This window comes from Carassius carassius, chromosome 43 (assembly GCF_963082965.1).
Source record: "Carassius carassius chromosome 43, fCarCar2.1, whole genome shotgun sequence".
In the NCBI taxonomy this organism is placed as follows: domain Eukaryota; kingdom Metazoa; phylum Chordata; class Actinopteri; order Cypriniformes; family Cyprinidae; genus Carassius; species Carassius carassius.
Window position 1 is genome coordinate 558877 of NC_081797.1, and position 26124 is coordinate 585000.

General features: G+C 44.7%; 1 long non-coding RNA gene across 1 annotated transcript in view; it reads right to left on the reverse strand.

Moving 5' to 3' along the window:
* The window catches only part of LOC132124901 (uncharacterized), a 326429-nt gene that overhangs the window by 192708 nt on the left and 107597 nt on the right, over nt 1-26124 (reverse strand). The gene's annotated exons all lie outside the window — the stretch shown is intronic.

The following is a 26124-nucleotide window of genomic DNA, read 5'->3' on the forward strand; positions in this document are numbered from 1 at the left end:
GAATAAATAAAATAAAACCAATCTGTGTGTCTACACATTAAAACAATAATACAGTAAAGAATACTAATAAAAATAATTAATATATACATGTTTTAAAGAATAGTGTGTGAATGCAAATGTTTTAATAATAATAATACAATTAAAAAATGTAAAAGTAATGCATTTTAAATAATAAGGTAAATAAAAATAATCGAAATACTAATAAATCAAATAAATAATGAAGTAAAAAAAATATGATAAAACTGTAAATGTATTAATTTTCTTTTATTAAAATGTATTTTATGAAGTAATGTATGTGTTACAATGGATAGGCCAAATAGTTTATGAAATTAAATGTGTTCATCATAAACTGAGGAACATTATTTAATTTAATGATGTTACCAGTGATACCTGTTTACCTGCAGACCCTTGTGTTCCTGTTAGATCTCCCGCTGCAGATCCTCTCTGCCCCAGATCAACACATGAGCACTGTGTGTGTGTGTGTGTGTGTGTGTGTGTGTGTGTGTGTGTGTGTGTGTGTGTGTGTGTGTGTGTGTGTAAGTGTACTGAGATGCTGCTGATCTGTCAGGATTCAGATCAGGACCAGATCAAAGGTCTGTGTGGAGATCAGACTCCTCAAACACCCCGCATCATTCGGAGGCTAATGAGTCTGTCCTCCTCTGTACATTCACAACTTCACTCCTCCTTCACTCCTCTGTACACGCCTCCTTCACTCCTCTGTACACTCCTCCTTCACTCCTCTGTACACTCCTCCTTCACTCCTCTGTACACTCCTCCTTCACTCCTCTGTACATTCACAACTTCACTCCTCCTTCACTCCTCTGTACATGCCTCCTTCACTCCTCTGTACACTCCTCCTTCACTCCTCTGTACACTCCTCCTTCACTCCTCTGTACACTCCTCCTTCACTCCTTCACACCTCCTTCACTCCTCCTTCACTCCTCCTTCACTCCTCTGTACACTCCTCTGTACACACCTCCTTCACTCCTCTGTACACTCCTCCTTCACTCCTCTGTACACTCCTCCTTCACTCCTCTGTACACACCTCCTTCACTCCTCTGTACACTCCTCCTTCACTCCTCTGTACACTCCTCCTTCACTCCTCTGTACACTCCTCCTTCACTCCTCTGTACACTCTTCCTTCACTCCTCTGTACACTCCTCCTTCACTCCTCTGTACACTCTTCCTTCACTCCTCTGTACACTCCTCCTTCACTCCTCTGTACACTCCTCCTTCACTCCTCTGTACACACCTCCTTCACTCCTCTGTACACTCCTCCTTCACTCCTCTGTACACTCCTCCTTCACTCCTCTGTACACTCCTCCTTCACTCCTCTGTACACTCTTCCTTCACTCCTCTGTACACTCCTCCTTCACTCCTCTGTACACTGCTCCTTCACTCCTCTGTACACTCCTCCTTCACTCCTCTGTACACTCCTCCTTCACTCCTCTGTACACTCCTCCTTCACTCCTCTGTACACACCTCCTTCACTCCTCTGTACACACCTCCTTCACTCCTCTGTACACTCCTCCTTCACTCCTCTGTACACACCTCCTTCACTCCTCTGTACACTCCTCATTCACTCCTCTGTACACTCCTCCTTCACTCCTCTGTACACTCCTCCTTCACTCCTCTGTACACTCCTCCTTCACTCCTCTGTACACACCTCCTTCACTCCTCTGTACACTCCTCCTTCACTCCTCTGTACACTGCTCCTTCACTCCTCTGTACACTCCTCCTTCACTCCTCTGTACACTCCTCATTCACTCCTCTGTACACACCTCCTTCACTCCTCTGTACACTCCTCCTTCACTCCTCTGTACACTGCTCCATCACTCCTCTGTACACTCCTCCTTCACTCCTCTGTACACTCCTCCTTCACTCCTCTGTACACTCCTCCTTCACTCCTCTGTACACTCCTCCTTCACTCCTCTGTACACTCCTCCTTCACTCCTCTGTGCACACCTCCTTCACTCCTCTGTGCACACCTCCTTCACTCCTCTGTACACTCCTCCTTCACTCCTCTGTACACTCCTCCTTCCCTCCTCTGTACACACCTCCTTCACTCCTCTGTACACTCCTCCTTCACTCCTCTGTACACTCCTCCTTCACTCCTCTGTACACTCCTCCTTCACTCCTCTGTACACACCTCCTTCACTCCTCTGTACACTCCTCCTTCACTCCTCTGTACACACCTCCTTCACTCCTCTGTACACACCTCCTTCACTCCTCTGTACACTCCTCCTTCACTCCTCTGTACACACCTCCTTCACTCCTCTGTACACTCCTCCTTCACTCCTCTGTACTCTCCTCCTTCACTCCTCTGTACACACCTCCTTCACTCCTCTGTACACTCCTCCTTCACTCCTCTGTACACTCCTCCTTCACTCCTCTGTACACTCCTCCTTCACTCCTCTGTACACTCCTCCTTCACTCCTCTGTACACACCTCCTTCACTCCTCTGTACACACCTCCTTCACTCCTCCTTCACTCCTCTGTACACACCTCCTTCACTCCTCTGTACACACCTCCTTCACTCCTCTGTACACTCCTCATTCACTCCTCTGTACACACCTCCTTCACTCCTCTGTACACACCTCCTTCACTCCTCTGTACACTCCTCCTTCACTCCTCTGTACACTCCTCCTTCACTCCTCTGTACACACCTCCTTCACTCCTCTGTGCACACCTCCTTCACTCCTCTGTACACTCCTCCTTCACTCCTCTGTACACACCTCCTTCACTCCTTTGTACACTCCTCCTTCACTCCTCTGGCTTGATCCCCTAGCTCTTCCTGTTGGCCTTCTGTAGCAAATCGTAGCTCCGTGTAGCTGTTTTTATTTTATTTTTTCTCTAGAATCTTTATCTTACTATCACTCTCTGTTTTTTAAAGTGGTAAAATACAACTTAATTCACACCATATTTCTGATATTATTGATCAATCTTATCAGATTAACTTTGATCGTTCACTTTTATTTTTTTTCCGTGAGTGCAGTACACCTGCAAAGCGTTAGCACTCGTTAGCTTGTCATTAGCGTCTTCATTCGAACCTATCGCTGTATTCTTTTCTCCTCTCGCTCCAGTTTTTCACAAGTTCATCAAACAACCGCAGTAAGAAGTTTCATCAAGCACGGTGAGTAATGGCTTCTCCTATTATTGTTTCTTGCACCTCTTGCCACATGTACAGTTTATCTATCTCTGTCGCTGATGAGGGATTCACATGTGATAAATGCAGGGAAATAGTTAGGCTGACAGAGAAGATTTCAGAATTAGAGACACGCATCCAAACTTTAATTGAGGACAGTAAGAATGTTAGGGCTCTAGATACGGCTTTGGATGCGTCTAGCTCAGGGATTCCTGTACATTGTTCGGTTCCGGAAACAGAGCCCCTGCAGCAGGGCAACTGGGTGACGGTGAGGCAGCGTAGTCGTGGGTCAAAACACCGCTCTTCTGTTCCGATCAAAACATTAAACAGGTTCTCCCCACTCAGTGATGCACCCACTGAGAAACCTGATGAAAGTGCTCTAGTTATTGGTGATTCTATTGTACGGAACGTGAATATAGAGACACCAGCCACCATAGTCAAATGTTTACCGGGAGCCAGAGCGCCTGAAATCTTGGCAAATTTAAAAGTGCTGGCTAATGCTAAACATAAATACAGTAAGATTGTTATTCATGCCGGCGCTAATGATGTTCGACTTCGCCAGTCGGAGATCACTAAAAATAACATTAAAGAGGTGTGTGAACTTGCAAGCACGATGTCAGACACTGTAATATGCTCTGGTCCCCTCCCTGCTTACCGTGGTGATGAGATGCATAGCAGATTGTCATCACTCAATGGCTGGATGTCTAAGTGGTGCCCACAGAATAACATAGGTTTCATAGACAATTGGACGAGCTTTTGGGGCAGACCTGACCTGTTTAAAAGAGATGGTCTTCATCCCTCCTGGGGTGGCGCCACTCTTCTCTCTAGAAATTTGGCAAATAGTCTTCGTGTTTATACTTGACTAACTGGGGCCCAGGTCAGGAAGCAGACAGACTGGCTAAACCGCAGAGGTGGGTAGAGTACCCAATAACTGTACTCAAGTAAAAGTAAAAGTACTTCTAGAAATATTTACTCAAGTAAAAGTAAAAGTACTAGTCTTGAATAGTTACTTGAGTAAGAGTAAAAGAGTATCGGATAAAAAATCTACTCAAGTAGTTAGTTACTAGTTACTTTGGGTCATATATACTGAGCCTATTTTTATTTAGATGTATAGATAAAATGTATGTAATGTATGTGTGCGTGTATAAATGTATATATTTCATCAGCCTTTACTCCAATTTATGTAATTTATTATAAAACCCTGTCTGTTTACTTAAGTAACAGATATAGGTGTCATGCCATAACATATTTTTAATACGACTGACTTTATATTAAATGTGAATTTAACATTTGAAAGTTAATGTGATATAAATATTGCTACTTATCTTTCATTGTTCAGAAAGAGAGCAAATAACATTTACATTATTAAAGATAATTTTCACTGCCAGTCTAGATTTCAATCACTCTCAGAAACTCCCATTAAAATCACTGAAACTGTTAACACTGTGAAATCAATATCTTAATTAAAGATTCGTACACACATCTGCACTTTGTTGTTTCTGTGAGAGAATTCGCCAGAAAGAGGTATTCAGTCAGCGAGCGAGTGAAGGAAGCACCGGCATTTTAGCGATGACTCATCTGAACGCTTCTGATTGGCCAATGCTTTAATAAGCTCAAAAGAATCATGTGTTATTTGTTATATTGCGCAGCGCTGTATAAACGCATCTATCTCTGGCTCAGCGCCAGCAAGCAATCACAGATCTGAATTTAGCAGCTGATAATATGACTCGCTGAACGTACTTGCACCAGTGAGATTGTATTAAAATTAATAAAATCTTAATCGGCTATGTTTTGTCTTTTGGAAGCTGCATTCAACTTGACTCCCCTCTGTTATAAGCCACACACGTACAACAAACTAATGTCACACTGGTATCGTGTACTGTAATCGAATGTAGCCCAAGTTATTACCTGTTAAACAGTAGACAGCACACGCGGTGTTCATCTAATAAGGATCTCCATCGCTAGCAAATAATAACCTTTGCAGATTTCAACTCAGTGCAGTTCCAGCCACGTTTTCAACGCTCTTTCTGTTCTTAAACGTTACAACTCTGAGTGAACCACTTCAGACGCTCAGCGCGTGCGGCAGGGAACTGAACAACTCATTCAAACTGATTCATGAACCAATTCACTCGTTTGCCAATTGGTTTGATCAAGCTTTTGAACAGTATTGACTCAAAAGAATGAATCATTCGCGAATGGGCATCGCTCATTGCTCAGAGAAAAGTAGACGGCGCGTTTGGATCAAACTGAAGCATTATAACATTTATTGCATTAAGATAAAGTAACGAGAGGAGCGTCGCCCACAGTAACGAAGTAAAAGTACAGATTTTTCCCCAAAAATTTACTCAAGTAAGAGTATAAAGTACCCATCTTTAAATATACTCCGAAAAGTATTCGTTACGCCAAAAAATTACTCAAGTAAATGTAACGAAGTAAATGTAACTCGTTACTACCCACCTCTGCTAAACCGACCGTCTGCTAGCCGCCTCCCGTCACAGAGGTCAGTTAATTCTTAGCACATAGAGACTTTTTCACCTAGATATCACACTATAGAGACTGTGTCTGTTCCCCGAACTAGAAAAAACAAAAAACGTCCAAACCAAGTTAAGATTAACAATTTAATTGAGGTTCAACAAATAAAAAACAGAAGCAATATGGATAAACAAACGATGAAGCTTGGCTTATTTAATATCAGATCCCTTTCTACGAAAACACTTTTTGTAAATAATATGATCACTGATCATAATATAGATGTACTCTGTTTGACAGAAACCTGGCTAAAACCTGATGATTACATTATTTTAAATGAGTCCACCCCCCAAGATTACTGTTAGAAACATGAGCCGCGTCTAAAAGGCAAAGGTGGAGGTGTTGCTTCAATTTATAACAACGTTTTCAGGATCTCTCAGAGAGCAGGCTTCAAGTATAACTCGTTTGAAGTAATGGTGCTTCATATAACATTATCCAGAGAAACAAATGTTAATAATAAACCCTCTGTTATGTTTGTACTGGCTACTGTATACAGGCAACCAGGGCACCATACAGACTTTATTAAAGAGTTTGGTGATTTTACATCCGAGTTAGTTCTGGCTGCAGATAAAGTCTTAATAGTTGGTGATTTTAATATCCATGTTGATAATGAAAACAATGCATTGGGATCAGCATTTATAGACATTCTGAACTCTATTGGTGTTAGACAACACGTTTCAGGACCTACTCATTGTCGAAATCATACTCTAGATTTAATACTGTCACATGGAATTGATGTTGATGGTGTTGAAATTATTCAGCCAAGTGATGATATCTCAGATCATTATTTAGTTCTGTGCAAACTTCATATAGCCAAAATTGTAAATCCTACTTCTTGTTACAAGTATGGAAGAACCATCACTTCTACCACAAAAGACTGCTTTTTAAGTTATCTTCCTGATGTATCCAAATTCCTTAGCATATCCAAAACCTCAGAACTTGATGATGTAACAGAAACTATGGACTCTCTCTTTTCTAGCACTTTAAATACAGTTGCTCCTTTACGCTTAAGGAAGGTTAAGGAAAACAGTTTGACACCATGGTATAATGAGCATACTCGCACCCTAAAGAGAGCAGCCCGAAAAATGGAGTGCAGCTGAAGGAAAACAAAACTAGAGGTATTTCGTATTGCTTGGCGGGAAAGTAACATATCCTACAGAAAAGCATTCAAAACTGCTAGATCCGATTACTTTTCTTCTCTTTTAGAAGAAAACAAACATAACCCCAGGTATTTATTCAATACAGTGGCTAAATTAACGAAAAATAAAGCCTCAACAAGTGTTGACATTTCCCAACATCACAGCAGTAATGACTTTATGAACTACTTTACTTCTAAAATCAATACTATTAGAGATAAAATTGCAACCATTCAGCCGTCAGCTACAGTATCACATCAGACAGTGCACTATAGACCCCCTGAGGAACAGTTCCACTCATTCTCTACTATAGGAGAGGAAGAATTGTATAAACTTGTTAAATCATCTAAACCAACAACATGTATGTTAGACCCTATACCATCTAAGCTCCTAATAGAGGTGCTTCCAGAAGTCATAGATCCTCTTCTGACTATTATTAATTCCTCATTGTCATTAGGATATGTCCCCAAAACCTTCAAACTGGCTGTTATTAAGCCTCTCATCAAAAAACCACAGCTTGACCCCAAAGAACTAGTTAATTATAGACCAATCTCGAATCTCCCTTTTCTGTCCAAGATACTAGAAAAGGTGGTATCCTCACAATTATATTCCTTCTTAGAGAAAAATGGTATATGTGAGGATTTCCAGTCAGGATTTAGACCGTATCATAGTACTGAGACTGCTCTCCTTAGAGTTACAAATGATCTGCTCTTATCATCTGATCGTGGGTGTATCTCTCTATTAGTTTTATTGGATCTTAGTGCTGCGTTTGACACAATTGACCACAAAATTCTTTTGCATAGACTTGAACACTTTGTTGGCATCAGTGGAAGTGCATTAGCATGGTTTAAATCGTACTTATATGACCGCCATCAGTTCGTAGCAGTGAATGAAGATGTATCCTATCGATCACAAGTGCAGTATGGAGTACCTCAAGGCTCAGTACTAGGGCCGCTACTCTTCACGCTCTATATGTTACCCTTGGGAGATATCATCAGGAAACATGGTGCTAGCTTTCACTGTTATGCTGATGATACTCAACTCTATATTTCTTAGCAGCCCGGTGAAACACACCAATTTGAAAAACTAATGGATTGCATAGTCGATATAAAAAACTGGATGACAAGTAATTTCTTACTGCTAAATTCTGAAAAAACAGAGGTGTTAATTATAGGACCTAAAAACTCCGCTTGTAATAACCTAGAACACTGTCTAAGACTTGATGGTTGCTCTGTCAATTCTTCGTCATCAGTTAGGAACCTAGGTGTGCTATTTGATCGCAATCTTTCCTTAGAAAGCCACGTTTCTAGCATTTGTAAAACTGCATTTTTCCATCTCAAAAATATATCTAAATTACGGCCTATGCTCTCAATGTCAAATGCAGAAATGTTAATCCATGCTCTTATGACCTCAAGGTTAGATTATTTTAATTCTTTATTGGGTGGTTGTTCTGCACGCTTAGTAAACAAACTACAGCTAGTCCAAAATGCAGCAGCAAGAGTTCTTACTAGAACCAGGAAGTATGACCATATTGGCCCGGTCCTGTCAACACTGCACTGGCTCCCTATCAAGCATCGTATAGATTTTAAAATATTGCTTATTACCTATAAAGCCCTGAATGGTTTAGCACCTCAGTATTTGAATGAGCTCCTTTTACATTATAATCCTCTACGTCCGCTACGTTCTCAAAACTCAGGCAATTTGATAATACCTAGAATATCAAAATCAACTGCAGGCGGCAGATCCTTTTCCTATTTGGCGCCTAAACTCTGGAATAACCTACCTAACATTGTTCGGGAGGCAGACACACTCTTGCAGTTTAAATCTAGATTAAAGACCCATCTCTTTAACCTGGCATACACATAACATACTAATATGCTTTTATTATCCAAATCCGTTAAAGGATTTTTAGGCTGCATTAATTAGGTAAACCGGAACCGGAAACACTTCCCATAACACCCTATGTACTTGCTACATCATTAGAAGAATGGCATCTACGCTAATATTTGTCTGTTTATCTTTTGTTCCGAGGTCACCGTGGCCACCAGATCCAGTCTGTGTCCAGATCAGAGGGTCACTGCAGTCACCCGGATCCAGTACGTATCCAGACCAGATGCTGGATCAGCACCTAGAAAGGACCTCTACATCCCTGAAAGACAGCGGAGACCAGGACAACTAGAGCCCCAGATACAGATCCCCTGTAAAGACTTTGTCTCAAAGGAGCACCAGGACAAGACCACAGGAAACAGATGGTTCTTCTGCACAATCTGACTTTGCTGCAGCCTGGAATTGAACTACTGGTTTCGTCTGGTCAGAGGAGAACTGGCCCCCCAACTGAGCCTGGTTTCTCCCAAGGTTTTTTTCTCCATTCTGTCACCGATGGAGTTTCGGTTCCTTGCCGCTGTCGCCTCTGGCTTGCTTAGTTGGGGACACTTCATCTACAGCGATATCGTTGACTTGATTGCAAATAAATGCACAGACACTATTTAATTGAACAGAGATGACATCACTGAATTCAATAATGAACTGCCTTTAACTTTAACTTTATAATTTTTTCATTATTGACACTGTTTTCCTAATGAATGTTGTTCAGTTGCTTTGACGCAATGTATTTGTTTAAAGCGCTATATAAATAAAGGTGACTTTGACTTTGACTCTGTACACTCCTTCACTCCTCTGTACACACCTCATTCACTCCTCATTCACTCCTCTGTACACTCCTCCTTCACTCCTCTGTACACACCTCCTTCACTGCTCTGTACACTCCTCCTTCACTCCTCTGTACACACCTCCTTCACTCCTCCTTCACTCCTCTGTACACTCCTCCTTCACTCCTCTGTACACACCTCCTTCACTTCTCTGTACACTCCTCCTTCACTCCTCTGTACACACCTCATTCACTCCTCTGTACACTCCTCATTCACTCCTCTGTACACTCCTCCTTCACTCCTCTGTACACTCTTCCTTCACTCCTCTGTACACACCTCCTTCACTCCTCTGTACACTCCTCCTTCACTCCTCTGTACACTCCTCCTTCACTCCTCTGTACACTCCTCCTTCACTCCTCTGTACACACCTCTGTACACACCTCCTTCACTCCTCTGTACACTCCTCCTTCACTCCTCTGTACACTCCTCATTCACTCCTCTGTACACTCCTTCACTCCTCTGTACACTCCTCATTCACTCCTCTGTACACTCCTCCTTCACTCCTCTGTACACTCCTCCTTCACTCCTCTGTACACACCTCCTTCACTCCTCCTTCACTCCTCTGTACACACCTCCTTCACTCCTCTGTACACTCCTCCTTCACTCCTCTGTACACTCCTCTGTACACTCCTCCTTCACTCCTCTGTACACACCTCCTTCACTCCTCTGTACACACCTCCTTCACTCCTCTGTACACTCCTCCTTCACTCCTCTGTACACTCCTCCTTCACTCCTCTGTACACACCTCCTTCACTCCTCCTTCATTCCTCCTTCACTCCTCTGTACACACCTCCTTCACTCCTCTGTACACTCCTCCTTCACTCTTCTGTACACTCCTCATTCACTCCTCTGTACACTCCTCCTTCACTCCTCTGTACACACCTCCTTCACTCCTCTGTACACACCTCCTTCACTCCTCCTTCACTCCTCTGTACACACCTCCTTCACTCCTCCTTCACTCCTCTGTACACACCTCCTTCACTCCTCTGTACACTCCTCCTTCACTCCTCTGTACACACCTCCTTCACTCCTCTGTACACTCCTTCACTCCTCTGTACACTCCTCTGTACACTCCTCCTTCACTCCTCTGTACACACCTCCTTCACTCCTCTGTACACTCCTCCTTCACTCCTCTGTACACTCCTCCTTCACTCCTCTGTACACACCTCCTTCACTCCTCTGTACACACCTCCTTCACTCCTCTGTACACTCCTCCTTCACTCCTCTGTACACTCCTCATTCACTCCTCTGTACACTCCTCCTTCACTCCTCTGTACACACCTCCTTCACTCCTCTGTACACTCTTCCTTCACTCCTCTGTACACTCCTCCTTCACTCCTCTGTACACACCTCCTTCACTCCTCTATACACTCCTCTGTACACTCCTCCTTTACTCCTCTGTACACACCTCCTTCACTCCTCTGTACACACCTCCTTCACTCCTCTGTACACTCCTCCTTCACTCCTCTGTACACTCCTCATTCACTCCTCTGTACACTTCTTCTTCACTCCTCTGTACACACCTCCTTCACTCCTTCACTCCTCTGTACACACCTCCTTCACTCCTCTGTACACTCCTCCTTCACTCCTCTGTACACTCCTCCTTCACTCCTCTGTACACTCCTCCTTCACTCCTCTGTACACACCTCCTTCACTCCTCCTTCACTCCTCTGTACACACCTCCTTCACTCCTCTGTACACTCCTCCTTCACTCCTCTGTACACTCCTCCTTCACTCCTCTGTACACTCCTCCTTCACTCCTCTGTACACACCTCCTTCACTCCTCTGTACACTCCTCCTTCACTCCTCTGTACACTCCTCCTTCACTCCTCTGTACACACCTCCTTCACTCCTCCTTCACTCCTCTGTACACACCTCCTTCACTCCTCTGTACACTCCTCCTTCACTCCTCTGTACACACCTCCTTCACTCCTCTGTACACTGCTCCTTCACTCCTCTGTACACTCCTCCTTCACTCCTCTGTACACTCCTCCTTCACTCCTCTGTACACTCCTTCACTCCTCTGTACACACCTCCTTCACTCCTCTGTACTCTCCTCCTTCACTCCTCTGTACACACCTCCTTCACTCCTCTGTACACACCTCCTTCACTCCTCTGTACACTCCTCCTTCACTCCTCTTTACACTCCTCCTTCAGTCCTCTGTACACACCTCCTTCACTCCTCTGTACACACCTCCTTCACTCCTCTGTACACACCTCCTTCACTCCTCTGTACACTCCTCCTTCACTCCTCTGTACTCTCCTCCTTCACTCCTCTGTACACTCCTCCTTCACTCCTCTGTACACACCTCCTTCACTCCTCTGTACACTCCTCCTTCACTCCTCTGTACACTCCTCCTTCACTCCTCTGTACACTCCTCCTTCACTCCTCTGTACACTCCTCCTTCACTCCTCTGTACACTCCTCATTCACTCCTCTGTACACACCTCCTTCACTCCTCTGTACTCTCCTCCTTCACTCCTCTGTACACACCTCCTTCACTCCTCTGTACACTCCTCCTTCACTCCTCTTTACACTCCTCCTTCAGTCCTCTGTACACACCTCCTTCACTCCTCTGTACACACCTCCTTCACTCCTCTGTACACACCTCCTTCACTCCTCTGTACACTCCTCCTTCACTCCTCTGTACTCTCCTCCTTCACTCCTCTGTACACTCCTCCTTCACTCCTCTGTACACACCTCCTTCACTCCTCTGTACTCTCCTCCTTCACTCCTCTGTACACTCCTCCTTCACTCCTCTGTACACTCCTCCTTCACTCCTCTGTACACTCCTCCTTCACTCCTCTGTACACACCTCCTTCACTCCTCCTTCACTCCTCTGTACACTCCTCCTTCACTCCTCTGTACACACCTCCTTCACTCCTCCTTCACTCCTCTGTACACACCTCCTTCACTCCTCTGTACACACCTCCTTCACTCCTCTGTACACTCCTCCTTCACTCCTCTGTACACTCCTCCTTCACTCCTCTGTACACTCCTCCTTCACTCCTCTGTACACTCCTCCTTCACTCCTCTGTACACACCTCCTTCACTCCTCCTTCACTCCTCTGTACACTCCTCCTTCACTCCTCTGTACACTCCTCCTTCACTCCTCTGTACACACCTCCTTCACTCCTCTGTACACACCTCCTTCACTCCTCTGTACACACCTCCTTCACTCCTCTGTACACTCCTCCTTCACTCCTCTGTACACTCCTCCTTCACTCCTCTGTACACTCCTCCTTCACTCCTCTGTACACTCCTCCTTCACTCCTCCTTCACTCCTCTGTACACTCCTCCTTCACTCCTCTGTACACACCTCCTTCACTCCTCTGTACACTCCTCCTTCACTCCTCTGTACACTCCTCCTTCACTCCTCTGTACACTCCTCATTCACTCCTCTGTACACACCTTCACTCCTCTGTACTCTCCTCCTTCACTCCTCTGTACACACCTCCTTCACTCCTCTGTACACTCCTCCTTCACTCCTCTGTACACACCTCCTTCACTCCTCTGTACACTCCTCCTTCACTCCTCTGTACACTCCTCCTTCACTCCTCTGTACACTCCTCCTTCACTCCTCTGTACACTCCTCATTCACTCCTCTGTACACTCCTCCTTCACTCCTCTGTACACACCTCCTTCACTCCTCCTTCACTCCTCTGTACACTCCTCCTTCACTCCTCTGTACACACCTCCTTCACTCCTCCTTCACTCCTCTGTACACACCTCCTTCACTCCTCTGTACACACCTCCTTCACTCCTCTGTACACTCCTCCTTCACTCCTCTGTACACTCCTCCTTCACTCCTCTGTACACTCCTCCTTCACTCCTCTGTACACACCTCCTTCACTCCTCCTTCACTCCTCTGTACACTCCTCCTTCACTCCTCTGTACACTCCTCCTTCACTCCTCTGTACACACCTCCTTCACTCCTCCTTCACTCCTCTGTACACACCTCCTTCACTCCTCTGTACACACCTCCTTCACTCCTCTGTACACTCCTCCTTCACTCCTCTGTACACTCCTCCTTCACTCCTCTGTACACTCCTCCTTCACTCCTCCGTACACTCCTCCTTCACTCCTCTGTACACTCCTCCGTCACTCCTCTGTACACTCCTCCTTCACTCCTCTGTACACTCCTCCTTCACTCCTTTGTACACACCTCCTTCACTCCTCTGTACTCTCCTCCTTCACTCCTCTGTACACACCTCCTTCACTCCTCTGTACTCTCCTCCTTCACTCCTCTGTACACTCCTCCTTCACTCCTCTGTACACACCACCTTCACTCCTCTGTACACTCCTCCTTCACTCCTCTGTACACACCTCCTTCACTCCTCTGTACTCTCCTCCTTCACTCCTCTGTACACTCCTCCTTCACTCCTCTGTACTCTCCTCCTTCACTCCTCTGTACACTCCTCCTTCACTCCTCTGTACACACCTCCTTCACTCCTCTGTACACTCCTCCTTCACTCCTCTGTACACTCCTCCTTCACTCCTCCTTCACTTCTCTGTACACTCCTCCTTCACTCCTCCTTCACTCCTCTGTACACTCCTCATTCACTCCTCTGTACACTCCTCCTTCACTCCTCTGTACACACCTCCTTCACTCCTCCTTCACTCCTCTGTACACTCCTCCTTCACTCCTCTGTACACACCTCCTTCACTCCTCCTTCACTCCTCTGTACACTCCTCCTTCACTCCTCTGTACACACCTCCTTCACTCCTTCACTCCTCTGTACACTCCTCCTTCACTCCTCTGTACACTCCTCCTTCACTCCTCTGTACACACCTCCTTCACTCCTCCTTCACTCCTCTGTACACTCCTCCTTCACTCGTCCTGCCGCTCTCTGATTCACTCCTGTCGGAAACTCTTCCTAACAATGACTTCATGAGTCTCTGGGAACTATAGTATTGAAGTGTTACAGAATCATAATGACTGGCTTTACATGGAGCACTGCTATAACAATCACATATGTTATTCTGAAATAGCTATATATTATCATTTAATTATCAGAGGTAATTTTGCTGATCAGCAGGAATCTAACTTAAAACCGGGGTCTTTCATTACCGGACATGTCACCTGTCATTCCTGTATGTAGGGATTCCCCCCCAGCGTTCACTGACATCACAGCATGGCTTCAGTCTCACAGGGAAGTTTAACTGCTGTCCATCAGCGCAGACCAGGATTCAATCAAAACGGGAGATTGTATCACCATGGGAACATCAGCGTTCCGTTGCCGTGGCGCCCAGAGGCTGCAGTTCCACTTCGGAACTGATGAACTCTTCCGTCCGGACAGACATGCCTCCGGAGAATCTGAGACGCTCCTTAATGGGAAAAGATTTCAGGAGCGCTGCTGTGTTTACGTTCTGAACCTTAGGCAAGAATCACTGCTATACAGCTAGTGAACATTAGCCAAGTGTGTGTGTGTGTGTGTGTGTGAGTGTGAGAGACATGAATGATTCACATCATGAGTGAGGAGAGAGTGCTGTGACTTTACTAAGTGATTAGATCTTTTCACCAGAAACCAATGATAAAATCCCATAGACGAGGCACATTTACAGACATAAAGCGCTATAAAAATGCATCATTCTTTCATTCATTCAAATGGAATTGAGAAATGATTGTTTGTGTCTGGTCAAACTCACACACAGATCAGACAGAGTCTCACACAATCACATTTCTGCTCCGTCTCAGTGTCCTGCAGCACACATGAATAACTCTGGTGAAATGAGCTGAAGTGAGCCGTGTGTTTGACTAATGATGATCCTGCGGTGCTCTAGCGGCCTCTCAATCCTTGACCAGAGACCTTCATCAGCTCTGAGTGTCTGACACACACCACAGAGCCTGCAAACACACACTACAGTCACACACACACGTCCTGCACAAACACACACTTCAGTCACACACACGTCCTGCACAAACACACACTTCAGTCACACACACACGTCCTGCACAAACACACACTTCAGTCACACGCACACGTCCTGCACAAACACACACTTCAGTCACACACACACGTCCTGCACAAACACACACTTCAGTCACACACACGTCCTGCACAAACACACACTTCAGTCACACACACGTCCTGCACAAACACACACTTCAGTCACACACACGTCCTGCACAAACACACACTTCAGTCACACACACGTCCTGCACAAACACACACTTCAGTCACACACACGTCCTGCACAAACACACACTTCAGTCACACACACGTCCTGCACAAACACACACTTCAGTCACACACACGTCCTGCACAAACACACACTTCAGTCACACACACGTCCTGCACAAACACACACTTCAGTCACACACACGTCCTGCACAAACACACACTTCAGTCACACACACGTCCTGCACAAACACACACTTCAGTCACACACACACGTCCTGCACAAACACACACTTCAGTCACACACACACGTCCTGCACAAACACACACTTCAGTCACACACACGTCCTGCACAAACACACACTTCAGTCACACACACGTCCTGCACAAACACACACTTCAGTCACACACACGTCCTGCACAAACACACACTTCAGTCACACACACACGTCCTGCACAAACACACACTTCAGTCACACACACGTCCTGCACAAACACACACTTCAGTCACACACACGTCCTGCACAAACACACACTTCAGTCACACACACGTCCTGCACAAACACACACTTCAGTCACACACACACGTCCTGCACAAACACACACTTCAGTCACACACACGTCCTGCACAAACACACACTTCAGTCACACACACGTCCTGCACAAACACACACTTCAGTCACACACACGTCCTGCACAAACACACACTTCAGTCACACACACGTCCTGCACAAACACACACTTCAGTCACACACACGTCCTGCACAAACACACACTTCAGTCACACACACGTCCTGCACAAACACACACTTCAGTCACACACACGTCCTGCACAAACACACACTTCAGTCACACACACGTCCTGCACAAACACACACTTCAGTCACACACACGTCCTGCACAAACACACACTTCAGTCACACACACGTCCTGCACAAACACACACTTCAGTCACACACACGTCCTGCACAAACACACACTTCAGTCACACACACGTCCTGCACAAACACACACTTCAGTCACACACACGTCCTGCACAAACACACACTTCAGTCACACACACACGTCCTGCACAAACACACACTTCAGTCACACACACGTCCTGCACAAACACACACTTCAGTCACACACACACGTCCTGCACAAACACACACTTCAGTCACACACACACGTCCTGCACAAACACACACTTCAGTCACACACACGTCCTGCACAAACACACACTTCAGTCACACACACGTCCTGCACAAACACACACTTCAGTCACACACACACGTCCTGCACAAACACACACTTCAGTCACACACACACGTCCTGCACAAACACACACTTCAGTCACACACACGTCCTGCACAAACACACACTTCAGTCACACACACGTCCTGCACAAACACACACTTCAGTCACACACACACGTCCTGCACAAACACACACTTCAGTCACACACACGTCCTGCACAAACACACACTTCAGTCACACACACACGTCCTGCACAAACACACACTTCAGTCACACACACACGTCCTGCACAAACACACACTTCAGTCACACACACGTCCTGCACAAACACACACTTCAGTCACACACACGTCCTGCACAAACACACACTTCAGTCACACACACGTCCTGCACAAACACACACTTCAGTCACACACACGTCCTGCACAAACACACACTTCAGTCACACACACACGTCCTGCACAAACACACACTTCAGTCACACACACACGTCCTGCACAAACACACACTTCAGTCACACACACACGTCCTGCACAAACACACACTTCAGTCACACACACACGTCCTGCACAAACACACACTTCAGTCACACACACACGTCCTGCACAAACACACACTTCAGTCACACACACACGTCCTGCACAAACACACACTTCAGTCACACACACACGTCCTGCACAAACACACACTTCAGTCACACACACACGTCCTGCACAAACACACACTTCAGTCACACACACACGTCCTGCACAAACACACACTTCAGTCACACACACACGTCCTGCACAAACACACACTTCAGTCACACACACACGTCCTGCACAAACACACACTTCAGTCACACACACACGTCCTGCACAAACACACACTTCAGTCACACACACACGTCCTGCACAAACACACACTTCAGTCACACACACACGTCCTGCACAAACACACACTTCAGTCACACACACACACGTCCTGCACAAACACACACTTCAGTCACACACACACGTCCTGCACAAACACACACTTCAGTCACACACACACGTCCTGCACAAACACACACTTCAGTCACACACACACGTCCTGCACAAACACACACTTCAGTCACACACACACGTCCTGCACAAACACACACTTCAGTCACACACACACGTCCTGCACAAACACACACTTCAGTCACACACACGTCCTGCACAAACACACACTTCAGTCACACACACGTCCTGCACAAACACACACTTCAGTCACACACACGTCCTGCACAAACACACACTTCAGTCACACACACGTCCTGCACAAACACACACTTCAGTCACACACACGTCCTGCACAAACACACACTTCAGTCACACACACGTCCTGCACAAACACACACTTCAGTCACACACACGTCCTGCACAAACACACACTTCAGTCACACACACGTCCTGCACAAACACACACTTCAGTCACACACACGTCCTGCACAAACACACACTTCAGTCACACACACGTCCTGCACAAACACACACTTCAGTCACACACACGTCCTGCACAAACACACACTTCAGTCACACACACGTCCTGCACAAACACACACTTCAGTCACACACACGTCCTGCACAAACACACACTTCAGTCACACACACGTCCTGCACAAACACACACTTCAGTCACACACACGTCCTGCACAAACACACACTTCAGTCACACACACGTCCTGCACAAACACACACTTCAGTCACACACACGTCCTGCACAAACACACACTTCAGTCACACACACGTCCTGCACAAACACACACTTCAGTCACACACACGTCCTGCACAAACACACACTTCAGTCACACACACGTCCTGCACAAACACACACTTCAGTCACACACACGTCCTGCACAAACACACACTTCAGTCACACACACGTCCTGCACAAACACACACTTCAGTCACACACACGTCCTGCACAAACACACACTTCAGTCACACACACGTCCTGCACAAACACACACTTCAGTCACACACACGTCCTGCACAAACACACACTTCAGTCACACACACGTCCTGCACAAACACACACTTCAGTCACACACACACGTCCTGCACAAACACACACTTCAGTCACACACACACGTCCTGCACAAACACACACTTCAGTCACACACACGTCCTGCACAAACACACACTTCAGTCACACACACACGTCCTGCACAAACACACACTTCAGTCACACACACACGTCCTGCACAAACACACACTTCAGTCACACACACACGTCCTGCACAAACACACACTTCAGTCACACACACGTCCTGCACAAACACACACTTCAGTCACACACACGTCCTGCACAAACACACACTTCAGTCACACACACACGTCCTGCACAAACACACACTTCAGTCACACACACACGTCCTGCACAAACACACACTTCAGTCACACACACGTCCTGCACAAACACACACTTCAGTCACACACACGTCCTGCACAAACACACACTCACACACACACGTCCTGCACAAACACACACTTCAGTCACACACACGTCCTGCACAAACACACACTTCAGTCACACACACGTCCTGCACAAACACACACTTCAGTCACACACACACGTCCTGCACAAACACACACTTCAGTCACACACACGTCCTGCACAAACACACACTTCAGTCACACACACACGTCCTGCACAAACACACACTTCAGTCACACACACGTCCTGCACAAACACACACTTCAGTCACACACACACGTCCTGCACAAACACACACTTCAGTCACACACACGTCCTGCACAAACACACACTTCAGTCACACACACGTCCTGCACAAACACACACTTCAGTCACACACACGTCCTGCACAAACACACACTTCAGTCACACACACGTCCTGCACAAACACACACTTCAGTCACACACACGTCCTGCACAAACACACACTTCAGTCACACACACACGTCCTGCACAAACACACACTTCAGTCACACACACACGTCCTGCACAAACACACACTTCAGTCACACACACGTCCTGCACAAACACACACTTCAGTCACACACACGTCCTGCACAAACACACACTTCAGTCACACACACGTCCTGCACAAACACACACTTCAGTCACACACACGTCCTGCACAAACACACACTTCAGTCACACACACACGTCCTGCACAAACACACACTTCAGTCACACACACGTCCTGCACAAACACACACTTCAGTCACACACACGTCCTGCACAAACACACACTTCAGTCACACACACACGTCCTGCACAAACACACACTTCAGTCACACACACGTCCTGCACAAACACACACTTCAGTCACACACACACGTCCTGCACAAACACACACTTCAGTCACACACACGTCCTGCACAAACACACACTTCAGTCACACACACACGTCCTGCACAAACACACACTTCAGTCACACACACACGTCCTGCACAAACACACACTTCAGTCACACACACGTCCTGCACAAACACACACTTCAGTCACACACACACGTCCTGCACAAACACACACTTCAGTCACACACACGTCCTGCACAAACACACACTTCAGTCACACACACACGTCCTGCACAAACACACACTTCAGTCACACACACGTCCTGCACAAACACACACTTCAGTCACACACACGTCCTGCACAAACACACACTTCAGTCACACACACACGTCCTGCACAAACACACACTTCAGTCACACACACGTCCTGCACAAACACACACTTCAGTCACACACACACGTCCTGCACAAACACACACTTCAGTCACACACACGTCCTGCACAAACACACACTTCAGTCACACACACACGTCCTGCACAAACACACACTTCAGTCACACACACGTCCTGCACAAACACACACTTCAGTCACACACACGTCCTGCACAAACACACACTTCAGTCACACACACGTCCTGCACAAACACACACTTCAGTCACACACACGTCCTGCACAAACACACACTTCAGTCACACACACACGTCCTGCACAAACACACACTTCAGTCACACACACGTCCTGCACAAACACACACTTCAGTCACACACACACGTCCTGCACAAACACACACTTCAGTCACACACACACGTCCTGCACAAACACACACTTCAGTCACACACACGTCCTGCACAAACACACACTTCAGTCACACACACGTCCTGCACAAACACACACTTCAGTCACACACACACGTCCTGCACAAACACACACTTCAGTCACACACACGTCCTGCACAAACACACACTTCAGTCACACACACGTCCTGCACAAACACACACTTCAGTCACACACACGTCCTGCACAAACACACACTTCAGTCACACACACACGTCCTGCACAAACACACACTTCAGTCACACACACACGTCCTGCACAAACACACACTTCAGTCACACACACACGTCCTGCACAAACACACACTTCAGTCACACACACACGTCCTGCACAAACACACACTTCAGTCACACACACGTCCTGCACAAACACACACTTCAGTCACACACACGTCCTGCACAAACACACACTTCAGTCACACACACGTCCTGCACAAACACACACTTCAGTCACACACACACGTCCTGCACAAACACACACTTCAGTCACACACACGTCCTGCACAAACACACACTTCAGTCACACACACGTCCTGCACAAACACACACTTCAGTCACACACACGTCCTGCACAAACACACACTTCAGTCACACACACACGTCCTGCACAAACACACACTTCAGTCACACACACACGTCCTGCACAAACACACACTTCAGTCACACACACGTCCTGCACAAACACACACTTCAGTCACACACACACGTCCTGCACAAACACACACTTCAGTCACACACACACGTCCTGCACAAACACACACTTCAGTCACACACACACGTCCTGCACAAACACACACTTCAGTCACACACACGTCCTGCACAAACACACACTTCAGTCACACACACGTCCTGCACAAACACACACTTCAGTCACACACACACGTCCTGCACAAACACACACTTCAGTCACACACACACGTCCTGCACAAACACACACTTCAGTCACACACACACGTCCTGCACAAACACACACTTCAGTCACACACACGTCCTGCACAAACACACACTTCAGTCACACACACGTCCTGCACAAACACACACTTCAGTCACACACACGTCCTGCACAAACACACACTTCAGTCACACACACACGTCCTGCACAAACACACACTTCAGTCACACACACGTCCTGCACAAACACACACTTCAGTCACACACACGTCCTGCACAAACACACACTTCAGTCACACACACGTCCTGCACAAACACACACTTCAGTCACACACACGTCCTGCACAAACACACACTTCAGTCACACACACACGTCCTGCACAAACACACACTTCAGTCACACACACGTCCTGCACAAACACACACTTCAGTCACACACACGTCCTGCACAAACACACACTTCAGTCACACACACGTCCTGCACAAACACACACTTCAGTCACACACACACGTCCTGCACAAACACACACTTCAGTCACACACACCACGTCCTGCACAAACACACACTTCAGTCACACACACGTCCTGCACAAACACACACTTCAGTCACACACACGTCCTGCACAAACACACACTTCAGTCACACACACACGTCCTGCACAAACACACACTTCAGTCACACACACGTCCTGCACAAACACACACTTCAGTCACACACACGTCCTGCACAAACATCTGACTGGTCATTTACTGTCACAAATATACTGTTATAGTCTTCATTAATACCCTGAATTACTTTTCATTGTTACTTTCCATTTATATTTTAATTTGAGGTCAAATGCTCGTTTTTATTTATTTTTTATTTTTTTATTAAGTGATTTCTTAAAAATATTTTCAATCCATATTTTAGATTTAGCTTTAGTAATTTATATAGAACTATATAAAATGCATTTGCAATTTTTATTGGTTTAGTCATTTTGTGTTTTTTATTTAAATTCATATTTGCCATGTAGTTTTAGTCATTTACAAATGAATTTGTATTTTTTCATCTTTACATTAATAAATGAATAAGTATCTCTATTTATTTAGTCAGTTATTTATTAGTTGATATATTATAATTATTTATTTAGTTGTTTTATAGTTTTTTTTATTGGCTTAATCCTTTAATTTAATTTATTTAGATATATTTTTTTGTTATTTTGTTTTTATTCTCTTTTTTATTGAGTTTTACATTTACATTTATATTATAAGCATTGTTGTATTAATTAAAAAATAATAAGTGATTGTTTCCATTTTAGTAACTTTATTTTTTTATCCTTTTTAATGCTTTTTTTTATACATTTTTGCCTTTTTTCGTCGAGTTAATGTTAATTTATTTCAAGTAACAAAATCCTAATTTTGTATATTTTATTTGCCAGTCTTTGAAATATTAGCACAACAAAGCAACTGGTCAATTAACTCTTTGTCAATGAAGTTTCTAAAACAAATGGACCATTTCTGAAAGTAAATCAGTTTCAGAAAAACAACTAGATTCTGCTCTTCAGACGGAGTTTGCTCCATCATCGGTCATAAACATCTGCACGCTGAGAGAGTTGAGAGTGAATGACTGATTCCCAGACTGTCGTTAGACTTCATTAACCAAGTTTACAAAGTCACGCTGCTCCTGAATTCAGATCACTCAGAGAGTCTGGACATATACTGATAATAACTGGAGAACAAGCGTCTCGAGGACGTCCTCGGCTCGATCCATCATGCTTCAGATTCACTGGAAAACAATTAAACCCAAACCAGCAGAGGATCGAGTGTTTGAGATCAGTTTGAGATCTGGCCTCAGGCAAACACACACAAGAACAGACTGAAGTGAGAAGACATCAGGAACATGAGGATTAAAAACAACTACTAAAAATAACAAAAACACAACAAAATGACTAAAAGCTTAAATAAAATCTATCAGTCTAGTAAAGGATGGTGGAGTTGTAGAGGATGAGCCGGTGTGCGGGCGTAACTGGGTCATCCCAGAAGCCGAAGACACGAGCGACGGGGAAATAAAGAGTCCCTGGACACACACACACACCAGATGCCTCGTCTTTAACACAGATCATAATCACACACATCTCAGCGCAGTCATCAGAGGAGAGATGCAGAACAATCCCCAGCTGATGTTTGACACCTGTGAAGATAACATGAAGCGCCGCTCACAAACACACCGCTGGAATCAGTACAAGCTCTTCATGTTTCTTCTGCTCACCGAGGCTGCTTTTATTTGATCGAAAATACTGTGGAAAACTTGAAATATTATTCTAATGTAAAACATCTGTTCTCTGTGTGAATCTGTGTTAAAGTGTAATGTATTTCTGTATTTTCAGCATCATTCCTCCAGTCTTCAGTGTCACATGATCTTCAGAAATCATGAAAATATGAAGATTTACTGCTCAAGAAACATTTCTGATTATTATCAGTGTTGAACACAGTTGTGCTGCACAATATTTCTGTGGAAACTGATGTATTTCCATTCAAAATTTATGGTAAGTAAAAAATGTATACTTTTATTCATCATTCAAAATCAAAAATTGATTAAAAGTGACAGTTTAGACATTAATAATGTTACAAAAGATTTATATTTCAAATAAATGCTGTTCTTTTGAACTTTCTATTCATCAAAGAAACCTGTAAAGTTCGGCACAACTGTGTTCAACACTGATGATAATCAGAAATGTTTCTTGAGCAGTAAATCATCATATTATTCTGATTTCTGAAGATCATGTGACACTGAAGACTGGAGGAATGATGCTGAAAATACAGCGGAGCATCACAGAAATACATTACACTTTAACACAGATTCACACAGAAAACAGATGTTTTACATTAGAATAATATTTCACATTTTCCACAGTATTTTTGATCAAATAAAAGCAGCCTTGATGAGCAGAATTTACTTATATATATATATATTTAATTTTATGTTGACTTTAAACCAAAGTTGTATCTGATTATTGTTGGTTTACAGCATGAACAAACCGTTAAATTTAAACAAGATCAATGAAAATCACTGAAAGCCCGTTTCAGACTGATTTCCAATCCAAGCCCAGCATTCATAAATCAGCTCAGCTTGTTTAGAGCGTTTCTCAATACAGTAGCAGACAGGGCAAGTATTGTGGCTCATTGATTAGAGCCAGAGGTCATTTACACTTTCCCACTAACAGCAGCTCAATGGAAATGATTGATAGTCTCTTATAGAACTACAGCACAGCAGCGCACATGATGATTTCTGCCACAAACCAGCCATAAAGCTCAACATGAAGTCATCCCGCTCCAATTACAGGAAATACCAGATCCCAACAGATGAGAACTGCAGCAGAGTCACAGAATACTGTGGAGAACTAAATCTCATTTCAGTCTCATTCCTAAAGACTTGAAGTGTGAGTCTCGTGCTATAAACAGCAGAATAACACTGCACCGATCATGTTCTGAATATAAAACACTTTGTGTTCATTAATACGGTTCTAAACAACGCTTCATTTTTACATTGAATGTCAGAAATGTCAAGAGGTTTAAAGACACATCTGCTCTGTCTTTATGGTAAAATAAAATAGTGAGTCATCATTTACACATTAAATTTAATTATCATTTACAAAATTAATCCTTCATTTACACATTATGAAATACAAAAACAAAACCCACGCCACACAATTTTGAGTTAATATCTCATAATTCAGGGTCTTTATCACACAATTTTGAGTTAATATCTCATAATTCAGGGTCTTTATCACACAATTTTGAGTTTAACGCAATTCTGCATTAATATCACAATTCTTAGTTAATATCACATTCCAAATTTATGATCTTATAATTCTAAAGTTTAAATCTCATAAAATTTACAAAGATCTATTGTGAGATAAAAAGTCATAATTACCAGTTTGATTTTATTTTGTGCAGAAAATAATCTTGAACAGAAACCTGATCAAACAAATAACAAAAAAACTGACAAAAATAAATAAATGGCACGGAAGAAATGAACATTTTTAAGGCTTCATCAGTATAAATGACCAGCCAATGAAAAGCCTCCGTACAGACACACTGAAGTGACATCACTGCTCTGTCTGTTCGACCGTGACGCTGTGGACTGAAAGCTAAAACACATTTCTGCCTGCTCTCCAGTTTCTGCTCAGACTCTGGCACCTCAGTCATTTCCCGAACAGCTCCTGTGCTTCCAGCGCTGCGGCTGGTTTCCCGTTCTCTGCTTTAATGTAT